This window comes from Pelodiscus sinensis, chromosome 4 (assembly GCF_049634645.1).
Source record: "Pelodiscus sinensis isolate JC-2024 chromosome 4, ASM4963464v1, whole genome shotgun sequence".
Lineage (NCBI taxonomy): Eukaryota > Metazoa > Chordata > Testudines > Trionychidae > Pelodiscus > Pelodiscus sinensis.
This window is the reverse complement of record NC_134714.1, coordinates 113,834,576-113,851,849: the sequence shown is the minus strand read 5'-3', so window position 1 is coordinate 113,851,849 and position 17,274 is coordinate 113,834,576. Positions and strand designations below refer to the sequence as shown.

Below are 17,274 nucleotides of genomic sequence, written 5' to 3'. Positions count from 1 at the left end.
TGGCGGGGAGGATGCTTCGTGCCCGTGTAGTGGGGCTTTATACTGTGGAGGGGGTGTGACGCGGCTCAGGGGCTGGGGAAGTTTTGCATGGGGTGGCGTGTGGGGGGGGGGGGAGCGTTGCAGCTTCCAGGGGAACGAGACAGCAGCGTTTGCGGGCTGTGCAGGCTCGGGGGTTGCAATGGGGGGTGGAGCTCTGCCGTGTGCTAGGGGGACTGGCCGCGCGCGGCAGGGTGGGGGGCTTCGCCGCCTGCATGGAGCCGGAGGGGGGAGGGGGCTGCGCGCGGTGTGTGCAGGACACACACACATGCCCTCGCGTCGCCTTCCCGCTCCCTGCTGGGCTGCGCTCTCCTGCGGCGTGAGTGGGGCTCTTTGTGCGCCCGGAGCGGGGCCGGGGAGGCGGGGGGGGGGGGGGGAAAGGGGGCTGTGGCGCGCCGGGGCTGGGGGGCAGCATGCACTGCAGCGGCAGCGCTGCGGGGAGCCCTGGGGAAAGGAGGCGTGGGGAGGGGGGGAAGTAAGGCGAGAAGAGGCTGGTTGTGCAGCGCGGCGGCGGCTCCCGGGAGCTAGGGGACCAGCTTGCGCTGCACGGCTGGAGCGAGGGGCAAGATCGTGCTGCACTGGCTGGTTCGTGCGCGTTCGTCCGGGCTCTGTGTGTGTCTGTGTGTGTGTGTGCGCTGCACTGGATGCCTTCCCCCCCGCCGCGTCCCAGCTCCATCTCGCCCTGCTGGCTGCTCCGCCTGCTGCTGCTGCACGCTGAGCGATGCACCAGCAGCCTCAGCACCGGGCAGGGCTAGGGACCTGGAAGGGGGGAAAGGGGTTGCTTCACCTTGGAGGGCGAGCAGCCGCGAAATAAATCCCCATTGATGTTCAATAGGGTCTGTTTTTTGCGGGGGGGCGGGGGGGAGCCCAGGATGCAGGGCAGCAGCTCCGATTTCCCTGCATCTGGCTGTAAATTTGCAAGGACCATTAAAGGCGGACGGATGGATTCCGAGTGATCGATAAAACCCATTTTCTGCATCTCTGTTTACCTCCCTAGGCACCAATACTTAGGGGAGTGCGGACCACCCCTCCCCCCCGCTTTTCGTCCAGCCTTTTCCAGCTGCGAACTGGAGCTGGGGTTTTCTGGCGTATGTGTAGGGGGAGGGAATTGTTTTCAATAGAAAAAAATCAAAAGTAACGCGTTAAAAATACAAATCCAACCCAGGACGTCTAGTTGTTGAACGGGTCTTGCAGGCTAAACATAATGCAGCTGGCGGGACCCAGGGTTGGGGGAAAATGGGTTTCGAATCACATCCTGGGTGGTTAACCTGATAACTACTCACTGCAGTAAAATATTAACCACGGCAACAGCTTTGCGATGCTCTCCTGGAATAATGCTGCCTTGCGAACTGATGTGACAGTGAACGCCATGGTCGACTGTCACTTTCTTCTAGAAGGCAGTGCTGAGAGCAGGCTAGGAGAGGCACTGAAGTTCTGGGAAGCTGGGGACTGGAAGTTCTGGGAAGCTGTGCAGTTGCAGGTCTGCTTGGTGGATTGCTGGTAAGGGTTTTTGAGGGCACAAAGCAGAGGGTGGAACAGAACAGTGAGTGTAGCCAGTTTATTGGCTTGTTTACAGTTAAACAGTTTTAAAAACGTGGTGATTTTTCATACGGTCATCACAATGGAATAGGTCTTTCTGTAAAGGGGTAATTGTTACATCACAATTGGGAAAGAAGACTAAATCAGTATTTTAGATCTCTTGCATTACACAGTTATTACTACATTAAATTCCTTACATTGATTTTAGTAGAGCGATTCCGATTGACAGCACCTGGAGGATCTGGGCCCTTTGCATGTTTTAGATTAATCTATGACAGATTTCAAAGTAATGCCTGAGCAATATCCTCTCTTTGTGTCATGATAGCCATGTGTACTTAGGGCAGCATTTGTTGGCTCCACTCAGATCAAACAGTTTAAGAACTTTACTTCTTGAATGAATCATATACATTAACAATTAGATTCAGATCGCTAATACAGAGCTCTCATAGACTTCAGTAGGCAGGGTATTCATCACTCAAGGCAAAATTTTGTCCTTTGATATTTTAATCCAACATAAACCTCTACACTTGTTTTCTGACATCCAATTATGAATGCAGAGATGAGCAGACAGTATAACACTTTTAAAGATAATTGTATCGAAACATTGGGTTTAAAAGATTTATAGTAGAGTCACTTCCACTTAATGCCTCAGGGGTCTTATGTTCTAGTTGCAATCAGTGGGCATTTTGCCATTGACTTACTTGGGAGCGGAATGGGAACCCACGAACCGGGTGTTTTAAACACATATATACAAGATGACTCCCACAATCAAGCATTTGGACCCTAAATGTGTGACTTTGTTTTGCTAAAATGAATTAGGAGGAGTTCTCTTTCACAGTACTGATCTTTGGTAGAGACCCACTGTCCAGGCGGAGTATAGCATTACTGCCAGTAATTTGAGGTCTGAACCTGTAAAGAACATTCATTACAAGTTACAATGAGATCTGCCAGCTAGATGTCATACAGATGAAGCAAGAATGTTTAATAGCATTTAAACTGTGACCACATACATCGATGGAACACTGTTAAACTAAAATGAGACAGAAAATGCCTTTTTCCATCTAACTAAAATAAAGCCAAATCCTTTGCTAAAATGTCACGGGTGTATTTATATGCCACTTTTTTTAGCCCAGGCCCTGATATTTCCATGAGACAAGGGCCATTTTGCTGTGTAGAATTTTAAAAAATGCAAAGAAATAAAAGGAAGCCCATCTCCATGTTTCTTAACTTTGCAGTGTGCTAGAGCTCAGTTGATTGGTTGAAAAAAGGAGGGTTAAGCGGTAGCCATGGGAGGACATGTCTACACTAGGAAATTATTTCAAAATAATTTATTTTGAAATAATAACTCCTGAAATAACTATTTCAAAATAGCATGTCCACACTACAGGGAAGCCTCAAAATTAGTCTGAGGCAGACTCCCTTAATGTGGACATGCTACCTCAACTTAGAGCCCCAAGAAGCACTTTAGGGAGTCATTACTTTGAATGACTTTGGGGAGTAGTTATTTTAAAATAGCAGCAGAGTGTCCATGCTACTGCTATTTCAAAATAGCTGTTTTGAAATAAACGTTTTTCCTCGTGGAAAGCAGGAGTTATTACTTCGAAGTAACCAGACCCTTATTTTGAAATAACGGGCTTGGTAGTAGTAGTGTAGACCAGGGCAGAGAGACCCCTGGAGGCTATGTACCACTTCTGTCTGTGATGCTGCTATCCTTCATGTATCATCTACTCCTGCATGAGTGTTACTGTGATTATTTACATAGGCCTCGTCTACACTACAGATAAGATCAAAGCAGCCACAGTAGATCTTTGGGGGTTTGAATTAGCGGGTCTAGTGAAAGACATGCTAATTCAAACTGAGAGGGGCGCTCCGTCGATGCAGGTAGTCCTGCTTCTGTGAGGAGTAAGGGAAGTCGAAGGGAGAATGTGCTCCCTTCAACTTCCCGCAGTGTGGATGGCACCAACATTTAATTTAAGATACTTCAACTTAAGTATTTTAAGATAGCTGAAGTTGCTTATCTTAAGTCACACTTATCTCCTAGTGTTGACCAGGGAGTATGTTTTAAGTAGCATCTAAAGGCCCCTACAAAGAGCTGTATTCCATTGTGCAAGGCACTGTACAGACATGTTAAGAGACAGCCTGGTCCTAAGGAATTTACAACCTGAACAGACAGGACTGATACCGGGAGTATACCGTTTTTACAGATGGGGTCTGAGGTGAAGAGAGGGGTGATTTGCATGAGGTCAAATAAGTCTCTATGTGGAGTCAGGAATTCTACTCCTGAATGAATCTCAGCCACAACAGCAGCCTTCTTTCCTGTTGTCATGCCATTCTTCTATTCAAAACTAGCATGCGCAGGAAGAGGCAATGCAGATTATATTGAAGTTCACTACACATCCAAGTAGCTGCACCTAGCACCAGGCAGAAATTGCCGGCAGACAGTGTGCATGTTGGCAAAGCGCACCTGTGCAGCCACTGATACAAGTAAATACAGCTGGTGGCCTCAAAAGATCTGTTAGATAATAGCTAGGTACGTACTGCTATATTGCAACTGGCAAAAAATATACAGGCTTATTGATTACATGGAGCAATTTCCAGGATCCAGCAGTTCATAAGCTTCTCTCACATACTCACTTCAGTATCAGTGCACTGACTACTCTTACACCTAAGGCCTAGAGCTATGCATGACAAGAAGAAAAGGACTGTGCTTATGTAAATGTGCCACTTGACTTTATGCCTCCAAATTCCTGTGCCATATCTTTTTAGCATACAGGAGCTGTTCTTCCAGACTGGTAGCTAACTTGTGCTGCTGTGCAGCTGTTTGGCCAATGGAGAATAGGGGGTAGCTGATCTAGGGCTTGGCACAGTTCCTTTCAACATTGGATATGACAACTCTTTGTCCTCCATGGTGTGGAACAGCTTGAGGATGTGTAATTGAGTCAGTGACAATGAATTGCTGTATACCATGTGCATGCAAATCGTTCCTAGGTCTCTGCAGCATAATGCTCTGCAAAATCATGTACCAAGAGGAGCCCTTAATAATTAACTACTCATTTAAGTCATTCATTTTTATTTGAAAATGCTTGTCATATTGAATGGAATAGTAGACTAAAAAAGTAGATACATGGGGTAGGGATGTAAAATCCTGCTTACTCAGTTAACCAGTTAAACCTTAGGTTTAAGTGGTTAACCAATTAAAGAGAGCTCGCTTTATCCCTTTCCCCACATGCTGGGCTGCCACAGCTGGCCAACACCACGTAGGAGGGATGATGGCTTCTGCTCCCTGCTTGGCCTCCATTTCCCCCAATCCCAGTTGACCCGTTAGTTCACATCCCTAACATAGGGCCATATGAATGCAGAGTTACTTGGCAACTATTAAGGTCTGATCCAAAACCTGTAGAAGTCACTGAACCCTCCCTGCATCCCCCCCCCCCCAAACTCCAAACCAAACCAAACAAAAAACCACCACCCCAAAAAAACAACACCTCTCTCCTTGGCTAAAATAGAAACTTCCATTCCAAAGTAAATGTCCACATACAAACTTGCACCAAACTAATTACATTGGTTCTAGAGAGCCAATTTAGTTAAGCCATTGCAAAATTTGTGTTACACTAGTAGCTCATAAAATTCAAGAATTGGTTTAAATGTCCTAAGGAACAGATTGTAATTCCTAATAGGCCCAAATTCTCATTTAGGAAAAGGCCCCTTTCATTCCAAAGCAGGACTAATGTCAATGAGAATAAACCTGATATGTGGGGCTCTAGCTGCACAAAATAGGCAGTATTATTCTTACTGAAGATAATAAAATGTCCATGGCTCCCAGTTAATGTGCAACATGCTTTTAAAGAAATAAGCTACAACAGACAGTGCAGTTTTGGATGATTAGACTAGAGCATAACTCCACTGGTATTTGTAAGGCACAAGGCTGAAGGCCAAGTAGCTTTAATCACCTGGGAAGTGCTATAATTGCCTTGAAATGCAGTGCCTGGGATGGCTTGCTTCCATTATGAAATGGAATTTAGACCTTTATGCAAAAATAGGTAAGGAAAAGAGAAATGTGACTTTACTGTGTATTCTAGAACTGGAGGTGAATGACATTGACAAACTGTCTAAAATTCTATGGTCTGCCAAGACTTAAAAAGAGCTTTCCTAATCTTTCAGTCATGGGAGTTAGTCAACTCTTGCCTGTATTAGGGACATGTGATAAGTTATACTAGTGAGAGACTTAAAGAAAAGGGTAAAAAAATTCATTTGTCTTAATTATAACAAATGCTTGTTCCTGGCACTCTCCCATTTGTACTGTCTTTTAAAAGGAGAAATCATTTCTTTCAAAGGCTATGTCTACACTGTAAGGCTATTTCGGGATACCAGAGGTATACCTCTGGTATCCTGAAATAGCCACCCTGCGCCCAAGGAACATACCTGTTATTTCGAAATATTTTTCGAAATAGTGGACGCGCTATTTTGCCATCCCCGTAAATCTCGTTGCAGGAGGAATAAGGGATGGCTTGAAATAGTACTTTATTTTGAAATTTGGCGCCATGTTGATGTGCCAAATTTCAAAATAGCCTGTTTTGAAATAAAATCAAAATAAGATATGCAATTTGCATAGCGTAAATTGCGTATCTTATTTCAATTTTAGAGTGCAGAGTAGACGCACCCAAATTTTCACAAATGGCATTGGAGGAGGAAAGTGAGTGTTAGTTTTTGCTGGTAGCTCTTAGCTCCCTTGAATCTGAACCTCTCCTTAAGATAGATGCACACAGAGAAGGAGAGAAGAAGATAGCAAGAGACAGGAACACACAGCTTCTGTCTGAGGCTTTAGTTTAGTTATTGGAAGACTACAGGCACAGTACCTATCCAATTATCCACTCCTGGGTTTTGGCTTTATTCCCCTGGCTGTGGAAAGTGGTTAAGTTGTTTTGATTTTCCTCTAGCCAGTCTGTTAGACAAGCCATTACAAGGCTAGATTTGTCCTGGTTTGCCACAGTAGATAGATAGTAAAGAAAGGTTAGCATGGAGATTAACACATTAGGATTGGATAATGGCTTTAGGTGCACACGTTAGGAATTGTGCAAGACAAACCACAGAATTGGTAATGTCACTTAGTTCCTTCTCTTTAGCTGCTCTGCTGAGAAGTATTCAGGACTGGGAAAAAAGACCCATGGACATGATTATTAGAGGTTCCAGCATCTGGTTGTATTAAGGCCCATGGAGACAGTGATGCTGGCTGAAGTGATAAGTGTGACGCTACCCATAAGGGCCTTGCCATCCTGAGTCTGTTGCCAAATGCTCTCTCAGGCCCGTATGCAGGACTTTCTGTGTTGGGGAGTGTGCTTTCTTTGTAAATGTGGACTGCAAGGGTGTGAGTGCTTCCCCTTATGGTCCCCCAAGTAAGCAGGGAAATCAGCCCCCAGCTGGCCAGAGCATGGTGGGGGAGGCTCAGACAGTGTGCTGCTTGTACATTCCCCTGGCTGGCCGGGCTTTTGCACCCTTCGCATCCCCACTGTGTATGGGCCTGTCTCTGAAAGCAATGTCATTAGTGGGCAGCCTTGTCCCATCAAGATAAACAGTAAAATGGTTCTTATGGGCTGTTTGTGGACACCCTTGAAAAATGTGGCTTGTTGTGGTAGCAATTTTGCATCTTCAGCAAAAGTCTGAAAGATGTCCATTCTTGGATTTCTTTTAGCCCAAGAAAACCTCAGTTAACTACAGTCTCATCCACTCTGTGCTTTCTTTCAGCAATCCATTTGACATAAGACTGTATGTAATATAAATGACTTTCCTTCTACGTAGGTTGGAAAATTTAAAATGTTAACCAATTATAGGGGTTAAAAAATTATTAATAAAACAAAACAAATCAACCCACCAAACAAGCAAAACAAACAAACAAACAAAAAATCCCAGTGCAACTTTCAATGTTAGCAGCCTAAATTTCAGCCTGGTTTATACTCCTGTGCAGCCATATGACTTACAGGATCAAGATGTGCGCATCTGAGGGCAGTGTTTGGAGATACGGGTTCACTGGAAATAATCAAGGCTTGGATTAAGGGGGTGCAGTTGAATTAGTTAGATTAATGTATATTGAGGAGGGTTCAAGAGCTCCTCTTGCTAGGTCTGACATTGCGTTCTTCAGAGAATAACTCCCACTTAAGGTTGGTGCAGTGGTTTCCTGTTTTATTTAGCCTTTCATCTTACTATGCAGACTTTCTTTACATCTCCTCCTTGTTCTGCTCAACTTTGCTCACCCTCTACCACTGCTTTTTGTTCGTGGCTGTGATGTAGGAATCAGACTTGTCCCTCACTTACCCTGTGGTACACTCAGTAGAAGTTCTGTAGCTGGAACTTGGTTTTTTGAAATCCCTTGCAGCAAGGTACAAGCAGGTGGATGAAACGTGAGGAAGGGTGGGAAAGAGGAGTGGGTGCTGCCTAGGGATGTTAAATTTAGATTAATTAACAAATCAAATAGCTGATGGGATTTCCATCAACTATTCGATGAGTTGATAAGGGCGCCTCTTCCTTTGAACTGTAGCGGGGGATAGGGGAGGGAGATTCCCCCACGGACTCTGTGCTCCCTGCAGGGCTTCTGCTTTTGAAAAGCAGAATCGCAGCAGAACCGGTGTGAGCAGAAACTGCTTCAGTCGCTGTTCATGCCATTTCCCGCTGTGCCTCTACTGCCCCTGTGCCCCACGGAGGTGGTGCTCTGGGGAACCGGCTTTTAATCTGGCTCCCCCCAGCACCGGCTCCTGCTTCCTTCACCTTGCTGCCTCTCTTTGATAGTTGCATCACTAGTCAACTATCCGATAAGCTTATGCTTATGCTCAGGGCTTAACGAATGGCAGCGAAAACCGCTCGCCAGCCCCGTACTGCACATGCACAAGAGCCGGATGCGCGTGCCGCAAATGAATGGGGTGCGTGGCTGAAATTTACTCGCCACAGGCGAGTAGCTTGTATTATTTGTGGAGCCCTGCTTATGCTTATCAGCTAGTCGACTAGTTGCTTACATCCATAGTGCTGCCATTTACACTTTGGTTCTGTGGCTCTCAGGACCCCCTCTATTAGGGATGTATGAACGAGTAACCGGTTACTCAGTACCTGGAAGCAGTCCCACACCCATGGTTGGCCACAGGCAGAGGGCTGCTGTAGCCCCACAGAGCTGCTGCCTTCTGGCTCCACACAGGACTGTTACTTTTGGCCCATGCGGGGCCACTCCAGCCCAGCCATGGCGGGCAGAGGTGGTGGTCATGCTCCAGCCGAGCTGTTCCCCTTTGTCAGGGAGTGAGGGGAAAGTGCACAGTTTTCTGCATTCCTCACTCTGGAGGGGAAGCACATGGCAGACAAACCTGGACCTGCCTCATCTGAGGGACATGCACCTATTCCCTGGTGGTGCCTGCTGGAGCTGCAGTGGCCATGGAGAGGTGCTTCTCCCATGGCTCCAAGCTGCTGCGATGAGAGAAGGCTGGGTTAGTCCTCTCTCCCCAGGACAGCCTGCACACTGAATCCGATCCTGAACTGAGGCCGGTAGATGCCACTGCATTACAAATAATAATGTTCAGAAAACGCCACAATATTGTAACTCACTAAGTACCATGTAGTTTCACTCTCTGCAGAGTATTTGTTGGATTATAATAGTACAGCCCAGTACTTGTTTTCTGCAAAATAGTTGCCCCAGTTCAGACTCACATTCCCATCATGATATGCAGGATGTAGCCAAATGCTGTCTCTGGGATTTTGAGTAACTCTTACAAGACCCGATATACCAATAATGTGCACATTACGTTTAATATTCTAAATGGAGTGAATTTGTTTTTTTCTTTAGGTAAGATTAATTTACTTCTGATGTAATGATCCTTCCTAACTTGATTTCAGGCATTTTTAATGTACCCATCGCTTTGGCATTTAGACAATATGTATATACCCTTATTTATCCCCATCAAAATGTTTACACAGACACGGATACATTACCATGAACTCCTGGCTCTGAAACAGGCTCTCCCTATGGGCATAAACAACACTCTTGCAATATAGATTGATTCTGATCTCTTGCACAGGAGAAGACAACTAGCACTTTCAGAATAGCCAAGTTAGTCCCCTGGAGGCATAGGGTTGAATGCTTAAAAAAATGGTTCTGTCCCCCTATGGTTTAATACTTAATGCAAACTCCGTATTCTTACATGCCACTAGTTCTGTGATTTGTTTAGAAAGCCACAGTTACAACTACTAATGGTTGATGTGAAGTGCATATAATGCATCTTCAGAACACATTACCATTTATAGACAACCTCTTTGGGTTTGCCCGCTGCACATGGCCTTGCTCTGGAATTTTGCTGGTATCACTGGGATATATACAGCTAGTATGTTATTTAGACAAGATGATACAAACTGCAGTCCCTGCTCATTCTCTGGTAAACCACACTGGTACAGATCAGTCTGAATCTATTTCTGCCATTTACATGTGTCATTTATACGTCACTAGAAGATTTACCTGGCGTTGCTTGGATCCTTAGATAGATTTTGTTTTTCTTCATTTAAATCATTGTTCTGGAAAGGGGTGTAATAGTGTAGTCAGTTAACCGATAGACTACATGCATTCCCCTCCCACCCCCAGCAGTACATTTTTTAGCAGGCTGGCCAGCAGCCTGTCTCAGGCCTGGCTTGTGCTGGGTCCAGGTCTTACCCCCACAGTGGCTCTGCATTTAAAGTGCTTTAGGAGATAGGCAGGCAGGTAGCCCGGCTCAATTCTGGCTCACGCCGGGTCCAGGAGCTCAGACCCGCCCTCCCCCAACAGGGGTTGCTGCCACACCTGTATCAGAGGCAGCATCACAGGGTGACAGGCAGCCGCTCCATGAGGGGAGCTGGTTTTTAAACTGGCTTTCTTCATGGACCAGCTCTTGCCTGGCACCATGTGTTGCTGCCTCTGTATCAGAGGCAGCAGTGTGGAGTGGCAGAAGGTTTCTCAGGAGTGAGGCCAGATGGCACTGGCTGCTAGTCCCGCCCCCACGGATACAGAATAGTCAAGTAACTGATAAGAATTCATGAGGTTACTCAACTATTCAATTAATTGACATTTAACCCCTAGTTCTGCAGTGGGGCTGGGGATAAGGAGTTCAGTATGCATGTTGCCCCAGGGAGAGAGGATAATCCTAGCTCTCTCTCATTGCAACAGCTTGGGGCCAGGTGAGAAGCACCTGTCCATGGCCGCTGCAGCTCCAGTGGGCATAGCTGGGGTAGGGGAGCATCTCCCCTGGCTGGGGGGCAGACAGACAAACAGACACACAATTAGAAAAGCTCTCTGAAATATATAGTAGTTAGCTGTCCCTTTCTCCACCCCTTCTCCCCTCTGGCCCAGTGGGGTGAGAGCTGTTCTGCTCCCTATCTCTGGTCCCTTGCTGTTCCCTGTTGTTATTCTGCTGTATAACTGACACTCCTGCCAGCCCCCAACCCCCCTTTTCATTTTATGACAAACAAATTCCAGGCACATCTCATTGTCCAGGCACAACCACAGCCTGACCTTGCTTTAAGTTAGGATAAGAGGAAGTTGCCTACCAAATTTGGCGGTCTTAGCTCTTACTGTTGAGGAGGAGCTCGTGAACAAGCAGACTCACAGACAGACAGACAGATTAGGTAGTAAGATTAGATTTACACTAACATTCTCAGTATGGCCCATAGATTTTTTATAGATCAGCTTTCACTGAAAATACTAAATAGTGTTCACAACTCAGCAGACAAGTCAGCAGTTTGGTGTAAGGATGGGAATGGGTAGCTGGTAAGCATCACCCTTAGCAGGTGATGTTTACCAGTTCCAGTTAACCAGCAGGGGCTGGGGCAGCCTCCCACCCACTGCAGACAGGGGTTGCTCCTTTGAGCACAAGCAGAGATGCTCCAGCCCAGCCAGAGCAGCTTCTGACCACAGAAAGGGGGAGGGCGCTCCCTCCGCATGGCTCTGTTTAATTGGTTCACCAGTTAAGCATAACTTCAACCAGTCAACTAATTAAATGGGATTTTACATCCCTAGGTTAATGCAAACTAAGATTAATCCTTTAAGTAATGGCTAGAAGATAGTTTCCCCAAATTCCCAGAGCATAGTGCAAGCATAAGATGACACTTGAGCATTGTCTGAAATAGTGAGTCTCATAGGGACAACAAGGTGTCCCCAAATTTTCACAAGTAAAGTTACTAGATTCGAGAAAATAATTTGATATTGGGCCAGATGCAGCTCTTACCACCTGTTCAATTCCATTGGGCTAAATGCCAGCCAGTTACACTAGTATTAATATGGAGTAACCAAGTTGGCTTTGGTGATCCATATTTTGAGCTTCTTTATACTGATGCAATTAGACTGACTGCCTTAAAATCTGTTCTAGGTTTACACTGTTTTGCCTAAAATCACAATCTGGACCACTATTTTAAATATGTTGCATCTTAGGAAAATAGTAAAAAAGCAAGCTAAGAAACACGGATTTTAAGTTTAATAATATATCAAAGGTTTGTTTTACCTGGACAAAGCAACCCCCCTCTACAAAAAGTGAATCTTCTGGTGCAACATATGAAAGTTGGGGGCAAGGGTAGGAGGTGGGGACTTGCAATTTCCCACAGTTACTAAACTTTCCATATCACGAAGGAACTATGTTTGCTGTCATCCTGAGCCTGCAGGCTACTCTATGTGGATGATCTTGGCAAAATCAGATGTTAACTTCACTGGGGCTCTTTGCAAGCACCAAGGCCAGCCACCGGAGAGCAGTTTACAAGATCGGGGACTTATGACAATTGAAAAGGAAAACAGCATACTGCAAGTTGTAACTCATGTTAAATATAGAGTACAAAAATAGCATCACACATGGCAGATTGCTAAGTGTTGAAAGGGAAAAAAAATCAATGTTAATACTTTCCACTGAATGTTCAATGTAGTTATTGGGTTTAGATTCAACCATTTTTAAAAGTGCAGGAATTTCATCTCAGGCTTCCATTTCCTTTCACCTTCATCTTACGGTTTATACACAAGCATCAACAATGAGGAGTGAATGCAGAAAACAACCTTACAAAGCATATTTCTATTTGTAAATCACCAGGGACAAAATGCTCTCATTCTAGTCATACATGCTGATGGCCCCAAGAGAAGCAAGAAGATGGGTATATTTGGTTGGAAAATTTAGGGCTTGTCTACACAGCAAAATTATGCCAGTATAACAGTACAAATCTCTGTGGTGACACTGATTTACTCTGGCATATATTGTTATAGCAGGAAATTTCCTTCCGTAGACAAGCCCATAAAAATCTTCTGCTCCTCTGATGGTTCAGTCATGTATAAATCCAGAGAACGACAGGAGAATCCAGGAGTAATATCAAATACTAGTATGAGAATAAGCGCCAACAAGACACAAATATCTCATAAGCCATAAGAGATATGTACATTGTACTTTGGTAAACAAGATACAAGAAATGTGGGGACCAATTCTCCACTGCTTTGTATGATGTGTATTCACTTAACCATTTTGCACAACTGTAAAAAATGCGTTCCAGTCAGAATGGTTGCAGTTTTCATAGATAGGAATGTACTGGTGTCAATCCAGTAGAGAATCAGGCTCATAACATTTGTACACAGAATTGAAATCAGCAGACTTAGGGCAAGGTAATGGATCAGAAACTTGGCTTGATGTTTTGCATTTCCTTTGTCTAGGATGCCAACCCTTTATTCATCTTCAGGGGATCAAAATCAGAGTGAATGTTAGTGTAAGTTACATGTCACTAAGTCTATGTCTACACTGGCGGGTTCTTGCGCTAGAAATATGCAAATGAGGCTAAGCGTAGAATATCGCCGAGCCTCATTTGCATGCCTAATGAACCGCCATTTTTGCGGAAGAGGCTTTTGTGCCAGAAGGAGCTGTCAACACTACCCCTTCTTGCGCAAGAAAAACCCTCTTACACAATGCCGTTATTCCTGAAAATAATCAGCGTAGCGGCATTGCTCAAGAGGGTTTTTCTTGTGCAAGAAGGGGTAGTGTAGACAGCTCCTTCTGGCGCAAGAGCCTCTTCCGCAAAATGGCGGCTCATTAGGTATGCAAATGAGGCTCAGCGATATTCCATGCTTAGCCTCATTTGCATATTTCTGGCGCAAGAACCCACCAGTGGGTTATTCCACGCTTAGCCTCATTTGCATATTTCTGGCGCAAGAACCCATAGCCTAATGTTAGATCGATCTTGTGAATGGATGCATGAGCTAGAAGATTTTCTGCTTGGTGCAGAATCTAGCTTTAAGTATGAGGAATGTAAATGTAGTTTTAAATACATGTGGAATGACTAGAAGTAGGGAGCATGCAGAAAAGTATTGCAAGAAACAATCGAAGGGAGGCTGAAAGGAGATGTGGAATAATAAGGAATTGTTTTTAATTTGACCTGTTTATAGATTAGAAAGTGATTGTAGCTTTTTTGGCAAAGTCAAAAAGCATTTTTGTTCTGTTATTTATAAGGATGTTAAGAGGCGGGTAGTTCGTTATTCATGTAGTCAATAGAACTTTTATTGACTACATGATTAATCAATAAGGAAAGAAGCGCTCAGTCGTGGCTTGCACCAGGTCCGGGAGCTACTCCCACTGCACTTCTGCAGTTTAAATATAGTAAGATCCAGACACGCAGGCAGCTGGGACCCCCCTCCCACAGACGGGGGCTGCTGTCAGAGCATCCTCTGCCCATGGCGAGCCTGGGCCTCCCACAGGCACTGGCTGCTTCGGGGCAGTCCTCCCCCCATCCGGGGGTGGGGGGGAGGCAGCACTGTGGAGAAAGTCCTGGGGGGAACCAGCTTTTAAGCTGGCTCCCCCCTATCACTGGCTCCTGCTTCCTCCTGCCCCGCCCACTAGCTCTGATACAGAGGTAGCAAGGGGGGGGGGGGGTGAGTAGTCTATTCGACTAACCGATAAGCCTAGGCTTTTCGGTTAGTCAACTAGTTGACTACTCGTTTACATGTCTAGTTCTTTAATAACTATCCAATATTTCTATTTGTTGCGGAATTCTTTAATACAATTATTTTAAAAAGAAGTATTTGAGTCCCCTTAAATTTCATAAATAAGAGTTCTCAATTTAGATTTTTTTTTAAAATCCCACTTTATGACTATGCTGACCTATCAGAACACTGAGGGTGAGGGGCACAATAACTCAAATACACAGATGAAACCTTACACATTTAGCAGGGCAACCAACTGATTTTTTTTGTTAAAAATTCATGTTTTTTAGAGTTTTACAGATCTTATAAGGAAGTTTAACTGTTTAATTTAAAGTGTCTATTTTAAAAAGAGACCAAATTTTGATTAAGACATTTTTCATTGGAAGTATTTGATTAACTCCAGTTATTGTATACCTTCTTGAACCTTCTTTTTGGGAATTGCTGTTGCTACAGTCCCTGTTTTTCCTCTAAGCATCTTCCAGACCAATTTAGAGCCCATCCTTCAAAGGTTTATGCATGTGCTTAACTATAACCACAAAACAGAGTCCCATTCAAGACAAAGTGCCATTTACATTGCTAGAATTAAGCAAATTTGTGTATGATCTATGCAGGGCTACAGTTATTTATTGTACACTTGCTTTCATCAGTGAATTCACCTCTGAATTGGCCCAAGCACCCTTTTGTTAGGAGCTGTGGGTATTAGTTTTACCTCTATGACTTTAAGTAAGCTTATGTCTCAGTTTCAGTTCACTGATTTCCAATCACCCTCTGCCGGCAGAGTTTGTGTCTTGCCCTCTAAGTAGGCAGGCCCATTCTTAGTGGTTGATAGTGTGGCCTTCTGGCCCAACATCAGAATCTACCCTCTCTGGGATAGCAAAAGGCCCAGGTAAGCAGAAAATATCCTTTGCTCAGCGCCCACTATAGTCTTACTCTTTGATGCAGGGAGCCTTCCTACCATCCTCTCTAGAAGCCCTGCAAGTGCACGCACAAGGCATCAAACCCAAAGTACTGCTTTAATAGCAGACTTCTTCCTTCTGCTCTGGCTGCTTTGTCTTCACCGCCTTGGTGCAGTGTTTCATTCCACCGAACTGTTTGCCCCTCCCCACAGTTCTTTCCCCTCCTGTATCTTCAGGCCTTGAACAACTTGCTCCTCTCCAGGGTTCCTGCCTCTCACGCCTCCGTCTTCTTTCTACCACCCCCAGCCCTGTTAATAGAACATCCCACCCCAGTCTAGCCTTATCCCAGACCCTACAGAACAGGGGCAGATGTAGCCTCCTGACTCAATGGGGGCACTACACTATACTAAGAGGATGGGGCAGGAAAAGTATTAGGAGAACAGGAAGGATAGAAAGGGCCTAGGTCTGTGGGGTTTCTACCCTCTCCATGGGAATAGGGATCTGCCATGCATGCTCCCAATTAGGGATGTTAGCGAGTAGTTGACTACTCGCCTAACCGATAAGCATAAGCTTGTTGAGTAGTAGGGAGGTGAAGGACTAGTCGACTATCTGATAAGCAAATGCTTATCAGATGGTCGACAGGATAGTAAACTAGTCACTTCTCCCCCACTTGTTGCCTCTATCAGAAAGAGGCAGCAAGCGGTGGGGGGAGAACAGGTGGTACTTCAAAGGGGCAGTGCCACTTGGAGCCTGGGGCTAGACCCTGGGCTCCACATGGCACTGCCACTTTGAAACTCCATGTGCAGCCTGGGGCCAGCTGACGTGTCCCTGGGCTGCATTTGGCATTTCAAAGTGGCAGGGCCACATGGAGCCCAGGATCAGCTGGGGACTCCCCTCTAATCATGGGCCCCACGTGGCACTGCCACTTTGAAACGCCGTAGGGAGCCTGACACCAGGCTGCACGTGGTGTTTCAAAGTGGCAGCGCGATGTGGAGCCCAAGGCCAGCTAGGAAGCTAATCCCATGCTCCCTGCTGTGCTTTCGCCTTTGAAGTGTAGCAACAGCCCTTCAAAGGCGGAGGGGCCCTATCGACTAATCGAACAGTCGATGCAAAATGCATTGACTATTCGATTGGCCAATTAGTTGATATTTAATATCCCTATCAGGTAGTTGAGTGGGGTACTTGACTACTCACTTCCCCCTTCCCTTGCAGACTCTGTATGGGTATGTCTACACTAGCTCTTTAATTCGAGCTAGGTAGGCAAATGAGGTGACCGGAGTTGCAAATGAAGCCCGGGATTTAAATATCCCGGGCTTTATTTGCATGTTCCCGGCCGGTCACCATTTTGAAATTTCACTAGCCCGAACGCACTGCCGCGCGGCTACACGCAGCAGTGAAATGTTAATTCGAACTAAGTCCTTAGTTCGAATTAACTGTTACTCCTCGTGGAATGACAGGGACTGCTGCCTCCAAGCTACCCCAAGTGAGCAGCCCCTGCCCACAGACAACCCTGGCCGCCACAAACAGGGGCTGCTGGACTGGGCACGAGCTGGGACCGAGCAGTCCCAGTTCACGCTGGTCTGGGAAGCTGTGCCTCTGCATTTTAAATGTAGTAAGAGCCAGTGTGACCTGGGACTGCTCACTCCTGGCTTCGGGAGCTACCCCCACTGCAGGTCTGCAGAGCGGCCCCTTATTGGCTAGCCGTGTAGTCGATGGAAATTGTATCGACTACACGATTAGCCAGATAATTGCAATTTAACATCCTGACTCCCAATCCTGCTTCTCCCTGAGCTCCGGTCCCACTGCTGGTGATGCAATATCCCCAACCCTGCCCCTACTGCTGCACACGTGGCCTGGCAAGTTGCC

At 45.7% G+C, this 17,274-nt stretch overlaps 1 protein-coding gene across 3 annotated transcripts in view; it reads left to right on the top strand.

Moving 5' to 3' along the window:
- The first annotated feature begins 239 nt into the window (after positions 1–239).
- The window catches only part of PTPN5 (protein tyrosine phosphatase non-receptor type 5), a 160,090-nt gene continuing 143,055 nt past the window's right edge, over positions 240–17,274 (top strand). The window contains exon 1 of one of the 3 annotated variants that reach the window (XM_075928115.1): positions 240–355. The gene's annotated coding sequence lies outside the window, so the exon portion shown is untranslated. Of the gene's footprint in view, positions 356–505; positions 622–1,255; positions 1,537–17,274 lie in introns of those variants that run through there. The other 2 variants (XM_075928116.1, XM_075928117.1) reach the window with 2 other exon arrangements.